This window comes from Oryx dammah, unplaced genomic scaffold (assembly GCF_014754425.2).
Source record: "Oryx dammah isolate SB20612 unplaced genomic scaffold, SCBI_Odam_1.1 HiC_scaffold_14, whole genome shotgun sequence".
NCBI classification, from domain to species: domain Eukaryota; kingdom Metazoa; phylum Chordata; class Mammalia; order Artiodactyla; family Bovidae; genus Oryx; species Oryx dammah.
This window is the reverse complement of record NW_024070198.1, coordinates 8324025-8341689: the sequence shown is the minus strand read 5'-3', so window position 1 is coordinate 8341689 and position 17665 is coordinate 8324025. Positions and strand designations below refer to the sequence as shown.

The window sequence follows — 17665 nt, the reverse complement described above, 5'->3', positions numbered from 1 at the left end:
TGTATGGCTGCACACATGCACACAGTCGCATATTTTATTCTATTTTTTATTTTATTTTTTGGCTATGCTTCATGACATGTGGGATCTTAGTTCCCCCAAAAGGGACTGAAACCATGCCCTGTGCATTGGAAGTGTGAAGTCTTAACCACTGGGCCACCAAGCAAGTCCCCAACTGCACATTTGAAACTGCAAGGTCAGGAAGTTTATTGAGTTGCTCATATTCACATAGGTTTTATATATATGTATACACACACACACACATATAGTCTTTCATATACTATAAAAGAGCTACAGTTCTTGATGTAACAGCCAACATAGTATCAGTTTGAAAAGTGAAAGTGAAGTCGCTCAGTCAGTATAATTGACAGTAATGGTTTCATAAGCAGAAAAATCAATGTGCCTAAAAATCAGTATTAATTTCAGTGACTGTTTGAAGAAAGTTGCCTGCAACACACATGTTTTCCTCTTGATTTCTACTACAAAACTCTACTTGTTTAACTGATAAGAGAGAAGAAGTGTTTATGATACGATGGCATGCTGGGACCCAACAGTTATCACGTGACAGTGATGTCCTGGAAGCAGAGAGGACTGGACCTAGCAGTGGGAGCAGCAGTCAGGAGACTCGACTTTAGTGACCCTGACATGAGGGTCACTTGACCCAGAATGGAAAAACCAGTACAAATATGAAAGACATTAAGAAGCGGTCATCCTGCCAGGTGATAGTGAATTGTCAATAGGGAGGGAGGGAGCACAGATGATTCTAGAATTTAATTTACAATGTCTAAGACCATAAAATTAGCTTTATAAGGAATATGAGAGTCAAGAGAGATTTATCAGTTTCGTCATCTAGGATACAGGCCCAGTTTATGTGAGTCCCTTGGACAGCAAGGAGATAAAATTAGGCAATCCTAAAGGAAATCAGTCCTGAATATTCACTGGAAGGACTGATGCTGAAGCTGAAGCTCCAATACTTTGGCCACCTGATGCGAAGAACTGACTCCTTAGAAAAGACCCTGATGTTGGGAAAGATTGAAGGCAGGAGAAGGGGATGACAGAGGATGAGATGGTTGGATGGCATCACCAACTCAATGGACATGAGTTTGAGTAAGCTCCAGGAGTTGGTGATGGACAGGAAAGCCTGACTGCAGTTCATGGGGTCGCAAAGAGTTGGATGACTGAGCAACTGAACTGAACTGACTGACTGACTATGCCTGTTGCTAAGGTTAAATGTTAGGTCATAGGTTTATCTTGCGCCTGCCCTGTTTTGGGCCATAACTTGCTTAGGAATCTGCAGAGAGAGATGAAGCAGTTTACGCAGGGCCACATACCTGATCACTTACTGGCAGAGCTGGGATGAGGACAGGACCTTTGGACTCCTGGTAAAGCGTTCTATTCTTCCATGACGGTTCACAGAAAAGAGCAGCATTTTATAAAAGCCCTGACTGATCTCCCTTGAGATTTTATCTTTGCCTTAAAAGAGTATTTTAAAGAAATCCTGGCCTGTGGAATGATCGATTGGTTTTAAACAAATACAAGGAAGTTAAATTTAGTAGATCTTCTCCAAAGCCAAGACGGTTTAATTGGTAATTTTAAAAATAAAAAAAATTATTCCTCTGTAAAAATTCTGCCCCCACTAGTAATCAACTGGTGCTCAGGACCTAGCAGTTCTGTGGGCTCCTGTAATTTGCCAATTCCAAACTACTTAAAGTTTCTCTTTTCAATCTTTCTATTCCAAAATGGTGTTTAGGGTACAGTGACCCAGATAGAATGAATATTTCCAAAATCACGCTTACTTTTTAAAAGTTGGTTTAACTGTGGCATAAGTGGAATCATTCCAATTCTAAGCCTTTTTTTTTTCTTTCTTGCTACTAATTAAATTTCTCTGGTAAAACAAGAACACCAAATTCAAGAATTCTAAACCAAAAGCTCCTTGAGTTTTTTTTTTTTTTTTTTTAACCACTTAAATAAGGAACACTCACACTATGCAAATACCAAAGAACTATTTGAGTTCGAAAAATTTTTGGATATTTTAACTTAACCAGAATTTAAACAGAAAAATTACGGGCCAGTTTGTCCACAAGTTTGGAGATTTTGAGTCCCAACTCAGAGGGACAGACAACATTGTCTGAGTGCCTACTCTACGTGTCACTGTGTCAAATACTCTGACTGAATTATTATATATAATCTGTCCAGCAAAGTGCTGGATTTTATCTCCTTCATTGCTGATAATTAATTCCGCAAGACCAAACAGTGTCAGAGGTTAGATCTCAATCTTGGAGGTTAGATCCCAATCTGCTCTGACGCCAGATTCCAAGCTCTTTACATCCAGGATCGCTGCCTAACTCAATTAACTTTTACTAAGTAACAGAAATTAACATAGGTCCACTGATCAAGTTAGTTATCATAACAGAATTTATCCTCGTTTTTCTTGACGTTGTGAAAGGATTAAGTTTTCCAAAAAAAAAAAAAAAAAAAAAGGTCTGTAAAAGGCTCCTAAACCTGACATAAATCAAGAGAGGCAAGTTCCGCCTTAACGGACTGTGAACACGCTTATTGGTTAGGATCGCACGGGCTGACTCATTTCTTTTTTGCTGTGTTAGAGGGCCACACCCTGAATTCCAAAAAAAAAAAAAACCCTCTGCTGCCCGGCCACACCCGCGGGTTCCCTGCCGGAGCCTCTGGGGTTAGAGCCGGAGTGCCTGCTCTCAGCTGCCCCCCGGAGAGAATCCTCCCGCCGCACGTCTGTCCGCCCGCCCGCCAGGGCGCCGGCTGCGAAGCGCCGCGGTCTTCGCACGCCCGCCCCGCAGGCCGCGGGAGAAGGCGGCCCGGGAGCCGGGGCCGGGGGTCGGCGCGCCCCGGCCGCCTTCGCCTCTCCCCCGGCGTCCGGGCGGGCAGCGCGCACCCTGAGCACGCCGTACCCGCGCGCAGACTTGGCGCCCCAGGAAGTTTCTGGAGACTTGGCCTCCAAGGAGGGAGACCGTAAGTACTGCTCATTCTGGGATGCTTGGCTTCATTAATAGGCTCTCTGGGGGCCGCGTGGTAACACTCTCAGACAGTGAGACCTGGTTTAAAAGCTGGGAGAAACAGCCTTCCCTGCTTTGCAGAAAAGACTTGGTATCGCAGGCTTTGCTATTCCCTCTCCTAATGGACTCTTAGTTTTTACTGGATGCGCTTTGATGATCAAACAGGCAATTGCTATTGATCCCTGAGAACTCTAACCCGGTAGTTGATTTTAGAAAGTGGCGTCTCAGTAGAGGTAGGTAGGCTGTTAACAGATGCTCTGTTGGGGTACGTTTGAGAGTCAAGGGGCCAGGAGGTGGTTTCCGTTTGGGGTTATCAGGCTTTCCTAATGGAGGGTTTTGAGGGAGTGGGGTTGTATTAACAGCTTGGTTGCTCCGTTTTGGGGAAGTAGTCACTTTCTCAAACTCCAGTCGTGGTACAGAAAGGTCCTTCAGCCAGCTCCTTTGCCTGATTGGGAGCAGCTGGTGAGTGAGCTCAGCGCGCAGTGCCAGAAGAAAGCACGTGCTCCGGGTATTTTGGAATGAGCGTGTTTACTCCACAGCCGTGCTTTCTGTTTATTGTGGCCAGGTAACTACTCTTGTGGAATTTGGGGAAATGAAAACACTGAGAAGAAGGCATGGTGCTTGCTGTCCCCCACTGCCCCACCTGTTTGTGTATGGTATGTGTAGATGTTACTTAAGTTGTAACGGGAGCCAGAAGACCTAAGGTCTGTTGACTCTGTTGAATTGATCACTTTTCAATTTGTGTAGAAAGAGTGAGCCTCTTTGAAAAGTCTGCTTTTATTTAGAACTGCTTTTTATGTAAGAAGTTGTCAGCACGTGCATAGCGATTTGTATGGTGGAGGCAAATATTTTCTTCTAAGAGGGGTGAGGAGGTAGAGGAGAAGCAGATTGTTTCTGTGACTATTGCTGGTTTACTGAGGACACAGTGTGACTTGTCACCACCAGAAACTCTGTACTGAAAAGGCAGGCTGAAGATACCGCAAGAGCATAAAGAGCATAAAGGATTTCATAAATGAATTATGAAATTATACCTGCCAATTATAAAGGTATGAATAGTACCTTTACTCTTCATTTTTGAAGATACAAACTAATGCAGCAGAGAGAATGAGTTAAGTGCTTAAGCAGCTGACTTTTTTAAACTCTATAAAGGAAGTGCTTCTGGAAAGAAATCACTTCCAAGTGAAATAATTAAAGTAGTTTGCTAGAATTTTTAATCAGTTGCACTTTGAATGCCTAGTTCCACTTCTTTTGTGCTCATACGCTCATGGTTAAATTCAGTTGCTTTGTTTAACTAATCAAAGGCCTCTGAGTGAAAGGTGACATCTTGGGATCCCATTTCTTTTGGAAAACAGACTGTGATGTTGACAGAAATGACCATAAGTCCACTGGGGTAGTTGGAAAAGCGCCCCCTCCCCCCAGGGGGTGAGAATGGGAAAATTAACTCTAAGATGTCTAAAATCTAAAGGGATAATTAAATCTAAATTTTGCTTCCAGTTTCACCTGGTAGCTATAACAGACCGGAGCATTTAAGTGAGATGCTTCACACCTGCGGCCTCATTTTCATTTTTCCCAGTAATGCTGAGAGGTAGAGGTATTATCAGCTCTGCTTTCTAGATGAAGAAGGTTACCTCATCTCCAGATTTTGCAGCTGGTTAATTTAGTTTACAAGGTAACATTTAGAGTTTGTCATTGTTCCCCGTGTGGCCCCAATTGCTCTTAATATAGTGTTGATTTTTCTGTGTGAAGTAATCCAGAGGAGGTTCTGGGTTCAAAGCAGATTTTCGAAGGGGTTTTAAGCTCCTCATTGCCCTCAATGCATTGTTCAAGGAATAATGCATTTACTTTGGAAGCTTGCCGTTTACTAGTATTTACTAAGCAAGCCCTCTTCTTCACAAGCCCTGGGGATCCCAAGGCTGCCTCATGGTTGCTGGTTTGCGGGAACTTTCTCCTCCTTTTTTCTCGAAGCCCTGCTGGTTGGGTGTGTGTAGATTCTTCTGTTTCTCACCAAGTATGGCTCGGCCATTCTCTGATTTTAATGCCAAGCACCTGAGTTTATGGTCGTCCAGTGGGTGAGTGTCTAAGTGCGCTCCTGCAGTGTTTTATATGCTGTGAGAAATGTTTTAAGATTTTTATTAGCATTTAGGTTAGTGCTGAACCTATTTGTTAGGAATGATAGGGTCGTGAAAAGCATGCTCTGTGAACGCTAAAGATTTCTGTTATTGTTGAAGATGGGGTAGGCTCAGCGCATCTCACCAGGGGTGGCCAGTTCTGAGAGTCCATCTGCTGGATCCTACTTTCAACCTCACAGAGCCTCTCTGCCAGGCTCCTCAGTCCATAGGATTCCCCAGGCAAGCATACCGGAGTGGGTTGCCGTTTCCTTCTTCAAGTGACATTCCCAGCCCAGAGATTGAACCCATGTCTCCTGCATTTGAGACAGATTCTTTACCGACTGAGCCAGCAGAGGGTCTTCCTTTGGGATGCCACGAGTACAGAACAATGCCACTTTCTTAGAAGACAAAGAGCCACATTGTCTGTTCCAGGATGGAATATGGCTCGCATGCCATCTCATCGTTCTTGGCATCTGTTTGACACTGAGTACCCACCCACCTCGCCAGGCAAAACAAGGATGCCTTGGCTTCCTCCTCAAACCTCTCTGAAGCCCCAGCTGCTTTAAGTGAATGGAATTCTTGAGGGTGTTGAAAGGACATGCCTCTGTGCTGATAAAACCATTTGGGGGTGACCTTGAGAAAATTGTGGGGAGGAGGAAGTGTGCCAGTCCACTTTGATTTTCACAACTGGGGAGATGGTAAATTCTGGCAACTTCAGCTGCAGAGTGTATGTTGCTGTTTAGCAGGATAGTAAATCACATTTTTTGAAAAGATGAATTGGGATCACTTTTTTTAAAAGTGGTGGTGATCAGTATGTAGCATCGCTCGTCTCCAATAGACCTCATTTCCTTTTCAGTTTCTTGGATCTTGTGCGTGCTCTGCGTTCAGTCATGTCCAGCTTTTTGTGACCCCATGGACTGTATCCCACAAGGCTTCTCTGTCCAGGGATTCTCCAGGCAAGAATACTGGAGTGAGTTGCCATTCCCTTCTCCAGGGAATCTTCTGACCTAGGGGTGGAATCTGCATCTCTTGTGCCTCCTTCACTGGCAGGCAGATTCTTAAGCACCTGCACCACCTATTACTTAAAAAGTACACAAGGACGCGGACATGCCATGCTATGGATACGGCGTGTCTGCTCTGGCAAAACATTTCACAACGTGCTGTGTGCTCTTTACTCAAGATGGACAAATATGGGGTGGACAGCAGTGCCAGTAAGTGGGTTTGTGTCTTGTCATACCCAAGGAGGGATTATCAGTAGAGTCACCCCAGACTTGAATAAGGTGCCCACAGTATGCCTTGCTGAGGGCATTTGCTACAACTGGACAATAAAACTCACCAGTGGAGACAGAGAATTTAGAACCCAGGAGGTGATAACCCCACAGTTCTCTGAAGTCCTGTAGATACTGGTTCAGAACAGGGGTTTTGGAGCCTGATCTTGGGCAAGTTATTTGAGTGCTCTTTGCCTCAGTCTCTTCATTCATAAAATCAGGTGATACTACTTCCTTCATATGGCTGTTGAAGATGGTAAGGATCAAATCAGATTATTCAGCCAAACTGCTTAAAAACGGAGCCTGAACATAAATTGGGTGTGCCAGTTTAGTCTTCTTTGTTGCTACTGCTTTTTCTCCTGTGGCGGTGTTGTGCCTGGTTCTGGGTTTAGGTTTTTGGAGAGGCTCTAGAAACTCTATGAACAGTGGTTAAAGATGCTAAGGGTGTGTACCACAGTGTAACAGCTTCGAGATAGTAATCATATACTGAGAGGTGATCACTTCTGAATTCTGAGATACTTCATCCAGTCTAAGTGCTTTCTCTTAAGGAATTGTAGCATGGTATAAAAGAGGTCTCCATTAAACTAAGATTTAATGGGATTCTTTTCTGGTTATCAGTGCAGTCTTTAACACAGCGGCTTTCCATGGTGTGTGAGTTATCCCTCAGGAGACATTGGTCACAGTTTTGATGGACACAGCTAGGGTGGGAAGAGTGCTGCTGGTATTTAGCAGGTAGAGACCAGGGATGCTGCTGACATCCTGCAACACACAGGACGGCCCCAAACTGACAGTTATCCTTTTCAAATGTCGATAGTGCCAACATTTGAGAGACCCCGGCTTACCTCTTCAATATATGTGTTTCTCTTTGTGAAATCTGAGTACTGATCTTGGCTTTAGCAACATCACAAAGTAGCGTGAAGAGTCTATTTATGAAAGGGCTTTTGAGAGTTAACGTATTCTGAAGTCTGCAGATGAGTACAACATAGACATTTGATCAGCAGCGACACAGTGAAGTATCACTTGCTCCATTCCAGGGAGAGAGAAATTACGGTGGTTTGAGAATCTGATAAGTCTGTGCTTGAGACTCAGCCCTTCCAGTTTAACTAGCTGTGTGATTTGGGCCAGGTTTCTTTAGCATATCCCTAAAATCAGTTGAAAGTTAATGTCTTTGACTTATGAGTTTCACTGTGTGTGTGTGTGAGAGAGAGAGAGAGAGAGAGAGAGAAAGAGAGAAATAAGGTTTGGATTGAAACATCCCCGAGTGTATATAACCCACCTGCTGTCTACCTTGTAAAAGCAGAATGCTTTGTAGCAATGTTCATCTTTCAAGGAGGTAGTAATGAAAGGTTCCCTGAGTTAGAAAGAGGCTCTTACTCAGGTTGGAGAGTGGAAGTTAGTGATTTCTTAAAGAGAGGTTACTTCCTAACTTTTTTCTCACAGTCCTCACTGCATTGGGACTGAATTGTTTAAAACTCACATAAACACATGAGCTGAGCCCTTAGATGGAGGAGGTGTTAGTCCCCCGACAGCTAGCCTCTCTGTGGGCACCAGGAGACGTTCCTCCTTGGAGCGGTGGGGAGAACTTGTGGCTGGCTTACACCCTGAGAGCGATGGCAGCCCCGAGGTGAAGTGTAGCAGCCAAGCCTCAGTGGCGTGTGGAAGGGAGTGGCTTGAGGACCAACTTACACTTAGGAGAAATTTATAACCCAGACTAAACCCTGTTAGTGCTTGGAGGCTTTCATTACGCTAACCTTCAAGCTTGCTTAACTCTACTGATGGTACATAAATAGAAGGTGGTGTTCCAGACCCTCGTGGTCTCCAGCTGCTCTTGAATTGCTTGGTAAACAGTCTTGGTGAAAGCTCAGTGATTCTAATGGAGAATCTTGAACTGGTTACACAAAATTGCATACCACTGTGGGGTCAGAAGGCAAGAGTTTGATATTCAAGCCAAATGGAAAGTCAGGTTAATAATAAACTAAATGGGGTTAACAGAGGCATCACAGTTTTAGATAGTACCAGTGACCACAATTCTTGAGACAGCTTAGATGATTGCTCCACTTTGTAGGTACATCCTTGTATATATCATTTTGATTTCTCCCATGTGGGTGAGATCAGAAAATTCCATAAGCTGCTGAAAGTGTTGTTGAAAGTGTTGGCAAGCTGATTATGGGTTTGCAAAGGCCCCTGGGCATCAGCTTAGTGAAACTGTGCAGTCGTGGGTACCAAAATCCAACTTTTAACCTTGTGTTGAGTCAACAGATCTAAAGATAGATTTCTTTGAGTCTTGAAACTAGAGCCTCACCAAAAGACCCCCACACATTTTAGACATAAAAGGAGCAAAGAGATTTAAAATGTCAAAGTAGAGTGCAATAGGATAGCTCACCCTCCATGTCTAAGGCATGTTATTTGTATTTTTGGCGTTTAATGATTTTTAAAAAGTGTATGTCTTTCAATATAAGTTGTGAGTGGAGTTTTTTTTTTTTTTTTAAAGCAGTCCATCCCCTTTTCCTGAAATTCCTAAAACCTTCATCTCCCTGTGGAATCACTGGCTTCTACCCTAAGTGTGGTGTGTATACCATACATGAGGGCCAGCAGGGAGATCCCTTCTGCTTTCTGACCTGAATTAAAAGATGAGACCCCAAAAGACACTGTAAAATAGCTCTATAATGAATGGATCACAGAAAAGATAGGTGAAGTAAGTAAAGAGATTAAATGGCTTCTAGGGTAAAATTACAACTTAGTCAAAGGTACGGACATCTTAGTCTGAAAAAGGATCCCTTTGAAGGGGAGTTCAGTGGAGTGAAACTTGGAGAGGTCAGGTTGGCCTTTCTAGTGGAGAAGGTCCCCTGCCCCTCATATAGCATCACTGGATCTGCCTATGGATCTCACCCCAATGGTGCGGCCATCTGTGGGTTGACATCGTTCCAAACCTGACTTAGACGGTAATCTTGCCCTCATCACTGAACACCCCTGAGCCTACCTGAACACTTTTGTGCAGTGTCAGGCCACACAGGTAGCCACAGCAGCCCTTCTGTGCCTATGAGGCATTCTTCTGATTCTACTTTGGGCTCCTCATGAATTATACTTTTTGGGAGACATAGGATCAGCATGTATCAGCATCCAACATCTAGTCTACCTGCTGGTATTAAATTGGTGTTTTTACTTGAATGTCACCCCGAGTGTGGTTAGCCTGAGCGATCTCCTGATCACCACATTTATGAATTGCAACGTTCAGGGGTCAGCCTTGAACTGTGGCAAGCCCACTCCAAGATGATGGCACTCTGTGGAGACTAGCTGGATTCTCCAGTGCTTGTCTTTGCCCTGAGCACCCTTTTCTGTATGACCAGCAACATAAGAAGGTGATGTCCGTCCTAGTGGTAGTATCTTTTTTGCTTTTTTGAAAATGATGAGAAGAAAAATGAGTTTAACAGTGCTTTATCATGCTGGAAATGCAGTGGTCTCTTGTTAGTCACGTAAACATGAATAAAGCTAACTAGAGTACATTGTTATCGTTACAATTACAGTGTAAACTAATTCCTACTTTGCTAATTAGCATATCCTATAATTCTCATTTAGATGGCACAGATTACTAAACAATTACAAAAGTCCCCAGTCAAAGCAATTCATAGCCAGCACTTCACAGTAGCATTTTGCAGTGTGATTTGGTATGGCCAAGATTCTTGTAGATTTATAAAGCATACTTCTGTTTGGTTCTCAGGATAACATGGCCAGTTCTTTGGGGGCATTTGGGTTCCAAAAGCTGTGGTACTTGTAAAGTCTATTCACGTAAAACTATCCTTTTAATATTATCATATTCCAACAGATATACTGAAGCGATTCCCTGAAGTTAAGTACTTTTGATAGGAAGTGACTGTGTGCTGTTGAGGCAAGGTTGGATAATACCAGTCTACCAGCCTGGGAGAGTCACCTTCTGAAATCTTTAGTATTTACTTCCAGGAGCAGAATTCTCAGGAGAAGCAGGCGCCTGATGTCATTTACACTGAATTGATGTCCATGTAAAGGCCAGAGATGTGAAAGGGAATGTTTCTAATCCAGAAGTTAATCATGGCTGGTCTATATCAAAGGGAATGTCTTTCACAATTGTCGCAGCGCCAGGATAGATGAAGGTATATCACGTGGCTACCACACAGACCCAGGAAGGCTAGAGGAATCCTCTTGGAAAGAGAGTAAGGGTTGGGCTGGGACAATAGGAAATTAGCATGGGGCGGAATAAGCATGGGGGGTAGTTCCCATTGGGTTGAAAAATAGGGAACACAGAGCAAGAATTCTGTTCCTTACAATTCCAGAGCTCCTCCTCCTACTGGAGTGAAGCCTATACTTACCAACAACCCACATTTGCTCCAGACCTTCATTCTCAAGCTGTCATTGTGTTTAAAGGACGTTTATTCTCTAAAAAATTTGTTCACCAAGGTCTCTGAGTAAATTGTGTGCTTCTGTGGCTGGGGATAAGGTAGGCCAGAGGTGGTTAGGTTTTTACACTGTGAATAGAATGAACAAAAGAGCTGCTGGTTCTACAGTTACTGTCTTTCTCTCTGTGCCACCTGTTCCCCACCAAAGTCCACAAAAGCACGCATAGCGGGAGTCCTTCCCCACCACAGAGATGACCCTATGCTAGACCTCTGCTGGCCAACACTGTAGCCCCTGGCCACGTGTGGATATTTAAATACAATTAAATGAAACATTCTGTTCTTTTCATGCTAACCACATCCAAGTACTCAGGAGCTACCTGCCTTGTGGCTGCCGTCATGGGGTGGAGCAGATATAGAACATTTTCATCAGTTCATCCCAGGAAGATGATTCAGCCATAAGAAAGCATTGGATCCATTTTCCTATGTACTGGCTCCATCTCCAAGGAATTCCTATATAAACCAAAACATTTCTAGGATCTAGCAGTTGAGTCTTTTAGGCCAAATGAAGATATATTATCAAAAACCATAGTTTTTCTCCAGTTTCAATTTTGAATTCCAGCAGAGCATGACTGCTTTTGAGTCAAGGTGAATTATCAGCACATTATAATGTAACTGGGACTAAGTAGGAAAACAGAAGCCGTTTTGTTTACAGTTGAGGGTATTTAGTGAAGTTCCTCCGCAGGTCATGGTACAGCAGAAGCCCGAGGAAGAAACCTAGAGATTAGCCCCAGCCAGAAGTCACGACTATCCTCAGGCTGGAGGGACTAGTGGTGGAGGCTGTTACTGAAGCTCAGGGGCAGATAAGAGCCAAAGCCCCAGAGGAGAACCCAAGATATCGGCAGATGTTAGCAGATAGAAAGGTGAGACGTGTCCACTTGGCCGTCAGCTCTGCTCTCGAGTCTTCTGCCTCTGCCTCCTGTTGCTTGAATCCAGCAGGTTGATTCCCTGTGACTCTGCAGAGTTGGGGACCAGAAGATGTGGATCTGTTAGCCCAGGGCTGACACAACTGGTATCTGTTGATAGAGACAGCTGTTATATATAATGTGACCTCCTAAAGTGGCCCCCGGCAGGCATGCACAGTGGTGCGGTTTTCTGCACAACACTTACCCGATTGCTTTCTGTGTTTCTCTCTGGAGAGGAACCCGAAGTCCTTGGCGGCAGGGACTGTGTTGTAAGCATCTAGGTACTTCGGGCCCCGGGCACATGGTGGGTACATGTTTAGGTTTTTAACAGATTGGTTCACAACTTACATTCTCTGGAAGATGTGTTTCTCAGAAAACCTTTCTTTCTTTCTTTCTTTTCTTAGAGAATATGTTTGCATTTGCTGGTGCCCTCTCCTAGAGGGTAGGAAGGATGAGGAGCCTAGGACGATGGTAACATGAGTAAGGAGAGGAGCCGGAGCGGGGAGGGCCTGGAGATAGGGAACCGGGGTAGGAGCAATCTGGGGAGTTCATTAGGGTCTCATAAATAAGTGTCTGGATGAGCCTACTTATCACAAGGGCTAGCTTCTCAGAATCCCTGCTGTTTGTCATTTTGGCCCCAACTAGGGAAAAGCAGAGGCCTCTGAAAAGAACATCCCCCAGCAACTAAAAATACTAGACACTGATTATACAGAAATGTAATTCCTGGTATTATAGAAATCAATTCTTGACTTTTTCTCCCAATATTTTAAAATTTATTCTAATCTCAGAGATTTTCTACACTGAGCCCACTACTGTCCTGACTCATGTGATGATTTATGATCACAGTAAATTTGCACCCAGCGTAAAGAAAGTATTCGATAAATATATGTTCACCAAGTGAATGGGCGTATGGTTAGGAATCCTAATGGAAAGCGTTTGGCTGTTTTTCATAACACGAAATCATTGTGGAGAGTGCTGACCTAAACCTGTATATTTCATTATCTGCACTATGTTGTGTGGCAATATTAGTTTACTTACAGCTGCTCACCACGGTTGGGCCTTCTCTCTTTCCTTCACAGCTGTTGTGTAAGCCTGGCACGTTGGGGTTCCTCGAGCCACTGAGGCAGACCAAAATTCAGAGGCAGGTAGAGTGGTCTCCTATAGGACGATGGTGGTGTGATTAAATAACATTATACAAGTTTGTTTTTAAGCCGAGAAGCTCTGATGGCAGGGAGGATCTTACGTCTCCCTGGATTGTAATAACCCACATGACCCCCTCTGAAGGCCAGGGTGTAGGCAGCAACAGTGGTTCCAACCAGGAGGGGACATACTCCATTTAGGAGAAATCTGTGGGGTAGAATCGGTGGGATTTGGTGACCATGTTTATGTGAGAAAGGGACGGAGTGGGGTAGAGTGATGGCAGTTCTTGACCTACGAGAGAGTGCCTTTCCCTACTGTTCTTTTTCTTCCTTCCCTCATACTCCAAAAAAGTCCTTTTTTTCACGACATGGAATTTAAGCTTACAATTGATTACACGGGTCTAATCTAACCAGGATATCCTCTAGGGAGAACCACACTTTTTTCCCCCAAAGTAATTTTCATCTAAGTAGGAAAACAGTTTTAATACAGTCAACAAATCATAGAACTTCTTACCTTCTGCCCTTCTATGACTGTTACTTAGAGTTTTGTTGGAGGAATAACTTGAAAAGTGAGGAATAGAAATGTCGGATTTTTCTTGTCTCCCTTTTTAGCTATATTTGTTTTCTGAACAGATCTGATCTTTGGAGCCTGGAGTACTTAGCAGATTAGGGCTCAGGTTCTCCATGTGTCAGAGTGCCAGGTGTGGATAACTAAAGGCATGTCAGGTACTGTGGGCTGGGTGCTGGATTTGTGTTTCGCCTATGTTAGCTTAACTTAATCCTCACAGCGCTATATTATAGATAGCAAAATGATATATATATAGAAGTGAGCAACTGAGGATGAGAGAATATAGGTAAGTTTAAGGTCATGCAAACAGGGACCGAGTTGCAGAATGTTAATTGCCTGATTGAATGAAAGAAAAATAAAAGTTCTGAGAAAAGGGTGGGCTTTTCCCCCTCCTTATGCCAGTTATCAGTTTACTGCTTGTCAGTCACAAGTTCACACTTTACTGCCTGATCTGCAAAAATGGATCTGGACCCCTGAAATACTTTTTCACTAGCTCTCTTGCATGATGTTGTTAACCACTGTTGGTAGAAGACACCAGAAGGACACTGCTGGGAGGAAGGCCTTGTGCCTCCTGGGTCCGTTGTGCTCCTTGGCAGCCCCATGCTGCGTGGGCAGTAATTAACATCCTCAAGCTTTGAACACTATATAGTTTGATTACCTGTGTTATCCATATAGTGACTTATCACTAAGGGTGCTGAAGATTGTTTTTTTCCTTTTCTTTTTATTGTTTGCCTCTTAAACCTTGGATAAATACATGGATAATCAAGAGTTGGTGCCATTTATGAAATGTCATCCAACCAGATGACATCCCATGCTTTTTGTTTAATGCATGTGAAGATGTTTGTTCTGACCTAGAGTTATAATTGTTGTTCAGTTGCTAAGTCATGTCTGCAGCCCCATGGACTGCAGCATGCCAGGCTCCTCTGTCCTCTACTATCTCCTAGAGTTTGCTTAATTTCATGTCCACTGAGTCAGGGATGCTATCTAACCCTCTCATCCTCTGAATTATAATAACATGTGAAATAATTCAATTTGAGATTTATTTCTGAGGCTTTATAAATATTTGCCAAAGGATGTCACAATATAATACAGGGTTATGTTTTTATTTGTCTGTACTGGGTTTTTTATTTGGTTTGTTAGTGCATTTCTTTACTGCTTTCTTGTGAATTTGGAAGAATAGACTTTCCAGAAAAGCTTTTTAAAGATTGTCCCTCCAGGTTGCTTTCTGCGTTCCATAGCTTTCAACCACTGCATTTCACAGCAGTCTCTTGCTCCCTAACACCATGCAATGCATAATTTATCATTTTGTTTAAAACATTTGAAAGGGACAAATACTCAGCCTTTACCTTGAACCCAAGTTGGTACTTGATCTCTCTGTGCTGCTTTCATTTTCTCTATTTAACTTTTTATTTCGGTGTGTTTTTCTCCCTCAGAACTCTCCTAAAGAAATGTTTAGCTCATTAAATGATACCAGAAGGTCCAAAGAGAGAAGGAAAAGCCTCTCCTCAAATGTAGTTGTTATGTTTCTTGTGGTTTCTTCCAGGGGAAAAATGTTATTGGCATATATCTGTATCTGTCTGCCTCTGCTTTTCACATTTTTTTCATAAAAGGATTCAATTACACCTTTTCTGTACAGTTTTTGGTATTTTTCGCGCGTGCGTGCGTGCGTGTGTGTGTAGCTAGTTTAGTAACTGCCAGGTATTTGTGGGGAGGAGTTGTGGTTACCTAGTAGAGTTACTGTAGTTTGCCTTTTCGCAAGTAAACATCCTGCTGATATATCAGTAGGTTACATTCCTAATAGTGAGATTGCTAAGTCAGAGAATAAGCACATTTTTAACTTTGTTATTATTCAGTCACTTACTTGTGTGCAACTCTTGGGGATCCCATGGACTGCAGCATGCCAGGCTTCCCTATCCTTCACTATTTCCTAGAGTTTGCTCAGATTTATGTCCATTGAGTTGGTGATTCTGTCTACCCATCTCATCCCCTGTCACCCCTGTCTCATCCTGCCCTCAGTCTTTCCCAGAAGCAGGGTCTTTTCCAGTGCGTGAGCCCTTCATATCAGGTGGCCTAAGTATTGAATCTTCAGCTTCAGCGTCATTCTTTCCAATGAATATTCAGGGTTGATTTCTTTTAGGATTGACTGGTTTGATCTCCTTGCTGTAAGGGCTTTCCTGGTAGCTCAGCTGGTAAAGAATCTGCCTGCAGTGCAGGAGACCCCAGTTTGATTCCTGGGTTGGGGAGATCTGCTGGAGAAGCAATAGGTTACCCACTCCAGTATTCTTGAACTTTCCTGGTGGCTCAGCTGGTAAAGAATCTGCCTGCAATGTGGAAGACCTTGGTTCGATCCCTGGGCTGGAAGATCCCCTGGAGAAGGGAACAGCTACCCTCTCCAGTATTCTGGCCTGGGGAATTCCATGGACTGTATAGTCCATGGGGTTGCAAAGAGTCAGACACAACTGAGTGACTTTCACTGTCCAAGGTACTCTCATGAGTCTTCTCCATCACCAGAGTTCAAAAGGATCAATTCTTCAGCACTCAGCCTTTATAGTTTAACTCTCACATCCCTATATAACTATTGGAAAAATCACAGCTTTGACTTTGTGGACCTTTGTTGGCAGTGATGTCTGTGCTTTTTAATACACTGTCTAGGTTTGTCATAGCTTTCCTTCCAAGGAGCAATTGCCTTTTAATTTCATGGGTACAGTTGCATTGGCACCCCACTCCAGTACTCTTGCCTGGAAAATCCCATGGATGGAGGAGCCTGGTAGGCCGCAGTCCATGGGATCGCTAAGAGCTGGACACGACTGAGCGACTTCATTTCCACTTTTCACTTTTCACTTTTCATGCATTGGAGAAGGAAATGGCAACCCACTCCAGAGAATGGGAGAATCCCATGCCTGGAGAATCCCAGGGATGGGGAAGCCTGGTGGGCTGCCGTCTATGGGGTTGCTAAGAGCTGGACACGACTGAACGACTTCACTTCCACTTTTCACTTTCATGCATTGGAGAAGGAAATGGCAACCCACTCCAGTGTTCTTGCCTGGAGAATCCCAGGGACGGGGGAGCCTGGTGGGCTGCCGTCTATGGGGTTGCACAGAGTCAGACACAACTGAAGTGACTTAGCAGCAGCAGCAGTCACTGTCAACGGTGATTTTGGAGCCCAAGAAAATAAAATCTGTCATGGTTTCCATTTATTCCCCTTTTATTTGCCATGAAGTGATGGGACAGGATGCCATGATCTTAGTTTTTTGAATGTTGAGTTTTAAGCCAGCTCTTTGACTCTCTTCTTTCACCTTCATAAAGAGGCTCTTTAGTTCCTCTTCGCTTTCTGCCATTAGAGTGGTATCATCTGTATATCTGAGGTTGATATTTCTCCTGGCAGTCTTGATTCCAGCTTGTAATCCGTACAGCCTAGCATTTTGCTTGATGTACTCTGCATATAAGTTAAATAAGCAGGGTGACAATATACAGCCTTGATGTACTCCTTTCCCAGTTTGGAACAAGTCCCTTGTTCCATGTTCAGTTCTAACTGTTGCTTCCTGACCTGCATGCAGGTTTTCAGGAGACAAGTGAAGTGGCCTGGTATTTAACTTGGATAAACATTACCAAAATGTACTCCAGAAAGGCTACAGAGATTTGTTATATTTTACCAAGGTTGTATCCTTCTCAATCTTCTGCTCCCAGGCCCTGTAAATCACCAGACTTTAACAGTTTTGCCAGTCTGATAAGTTAAAAATGTTATCTGTGTATTCACTTGCTTATCTTTAATTACAGGTTTAATATCTCCCCATAGGTTTGTTGAGCATTTGAATTTCTTTCTGTAAATTGTCTGCTCTTGTGCTTTATTTTGGACTATCTTCTTCCTCTTCCCCCTCTTTTTCCTCTTCTTCCCTATAGGGTTCTTTATCTTTGTCAAATTGATTTATATGAGCTCATTTTAAATTAGGGAAATTAGTCCTTTTATATATGTATTGCAAATATTTTTTTCTCCTGTTATATCCTGTCTTTCAGTGTTGATTAAAAACGTTGTGGCTGTAAGGAATATAAAACATTTTTTTTTTTTTTTTAAGAAATGAAAGAAGGGTGGAAATTTAGAAAAGTTGGCCATACTTTGTGCTGTTTAAGCCCTAGTAGTTGTGGTTTGGGAGAGTGTGTCTTCTAGCCCTGGAAACCCCATGCCATCTGACACACCGAGACCACTCAGAAGGAGTAATGGGTATTGGT

At 43.3% G+C, this 17665-nt stretch overlaps 1 protein-coding gene across 6 annotated transcripts in view; it reads left to right on the top strand.

Moving 5' to 3' along the window:
* Window positions 1-17665, top strand: part of SGMS1 (sphingomyelin synthase 1) — a 323847-nt gene that overhangs the window by 213881 nt on the left and 92301 nt on the right. The window contains exon 1 of one of the 6 annotated variants that reach the window (XM_040254688.1): window positions 2847-2979. The exons of the other annotated variants lie outside the window; for them this stretch is intronic. The gene's annotated coding sequence lies outside the window, so the exon portion shown is untranslated. Of the gene's footprint in view, window positions 1-2846; window positions 2980-17665 lie in introns of those variants that run through there. 6 annotated transcript variants of the gene reach the window in all.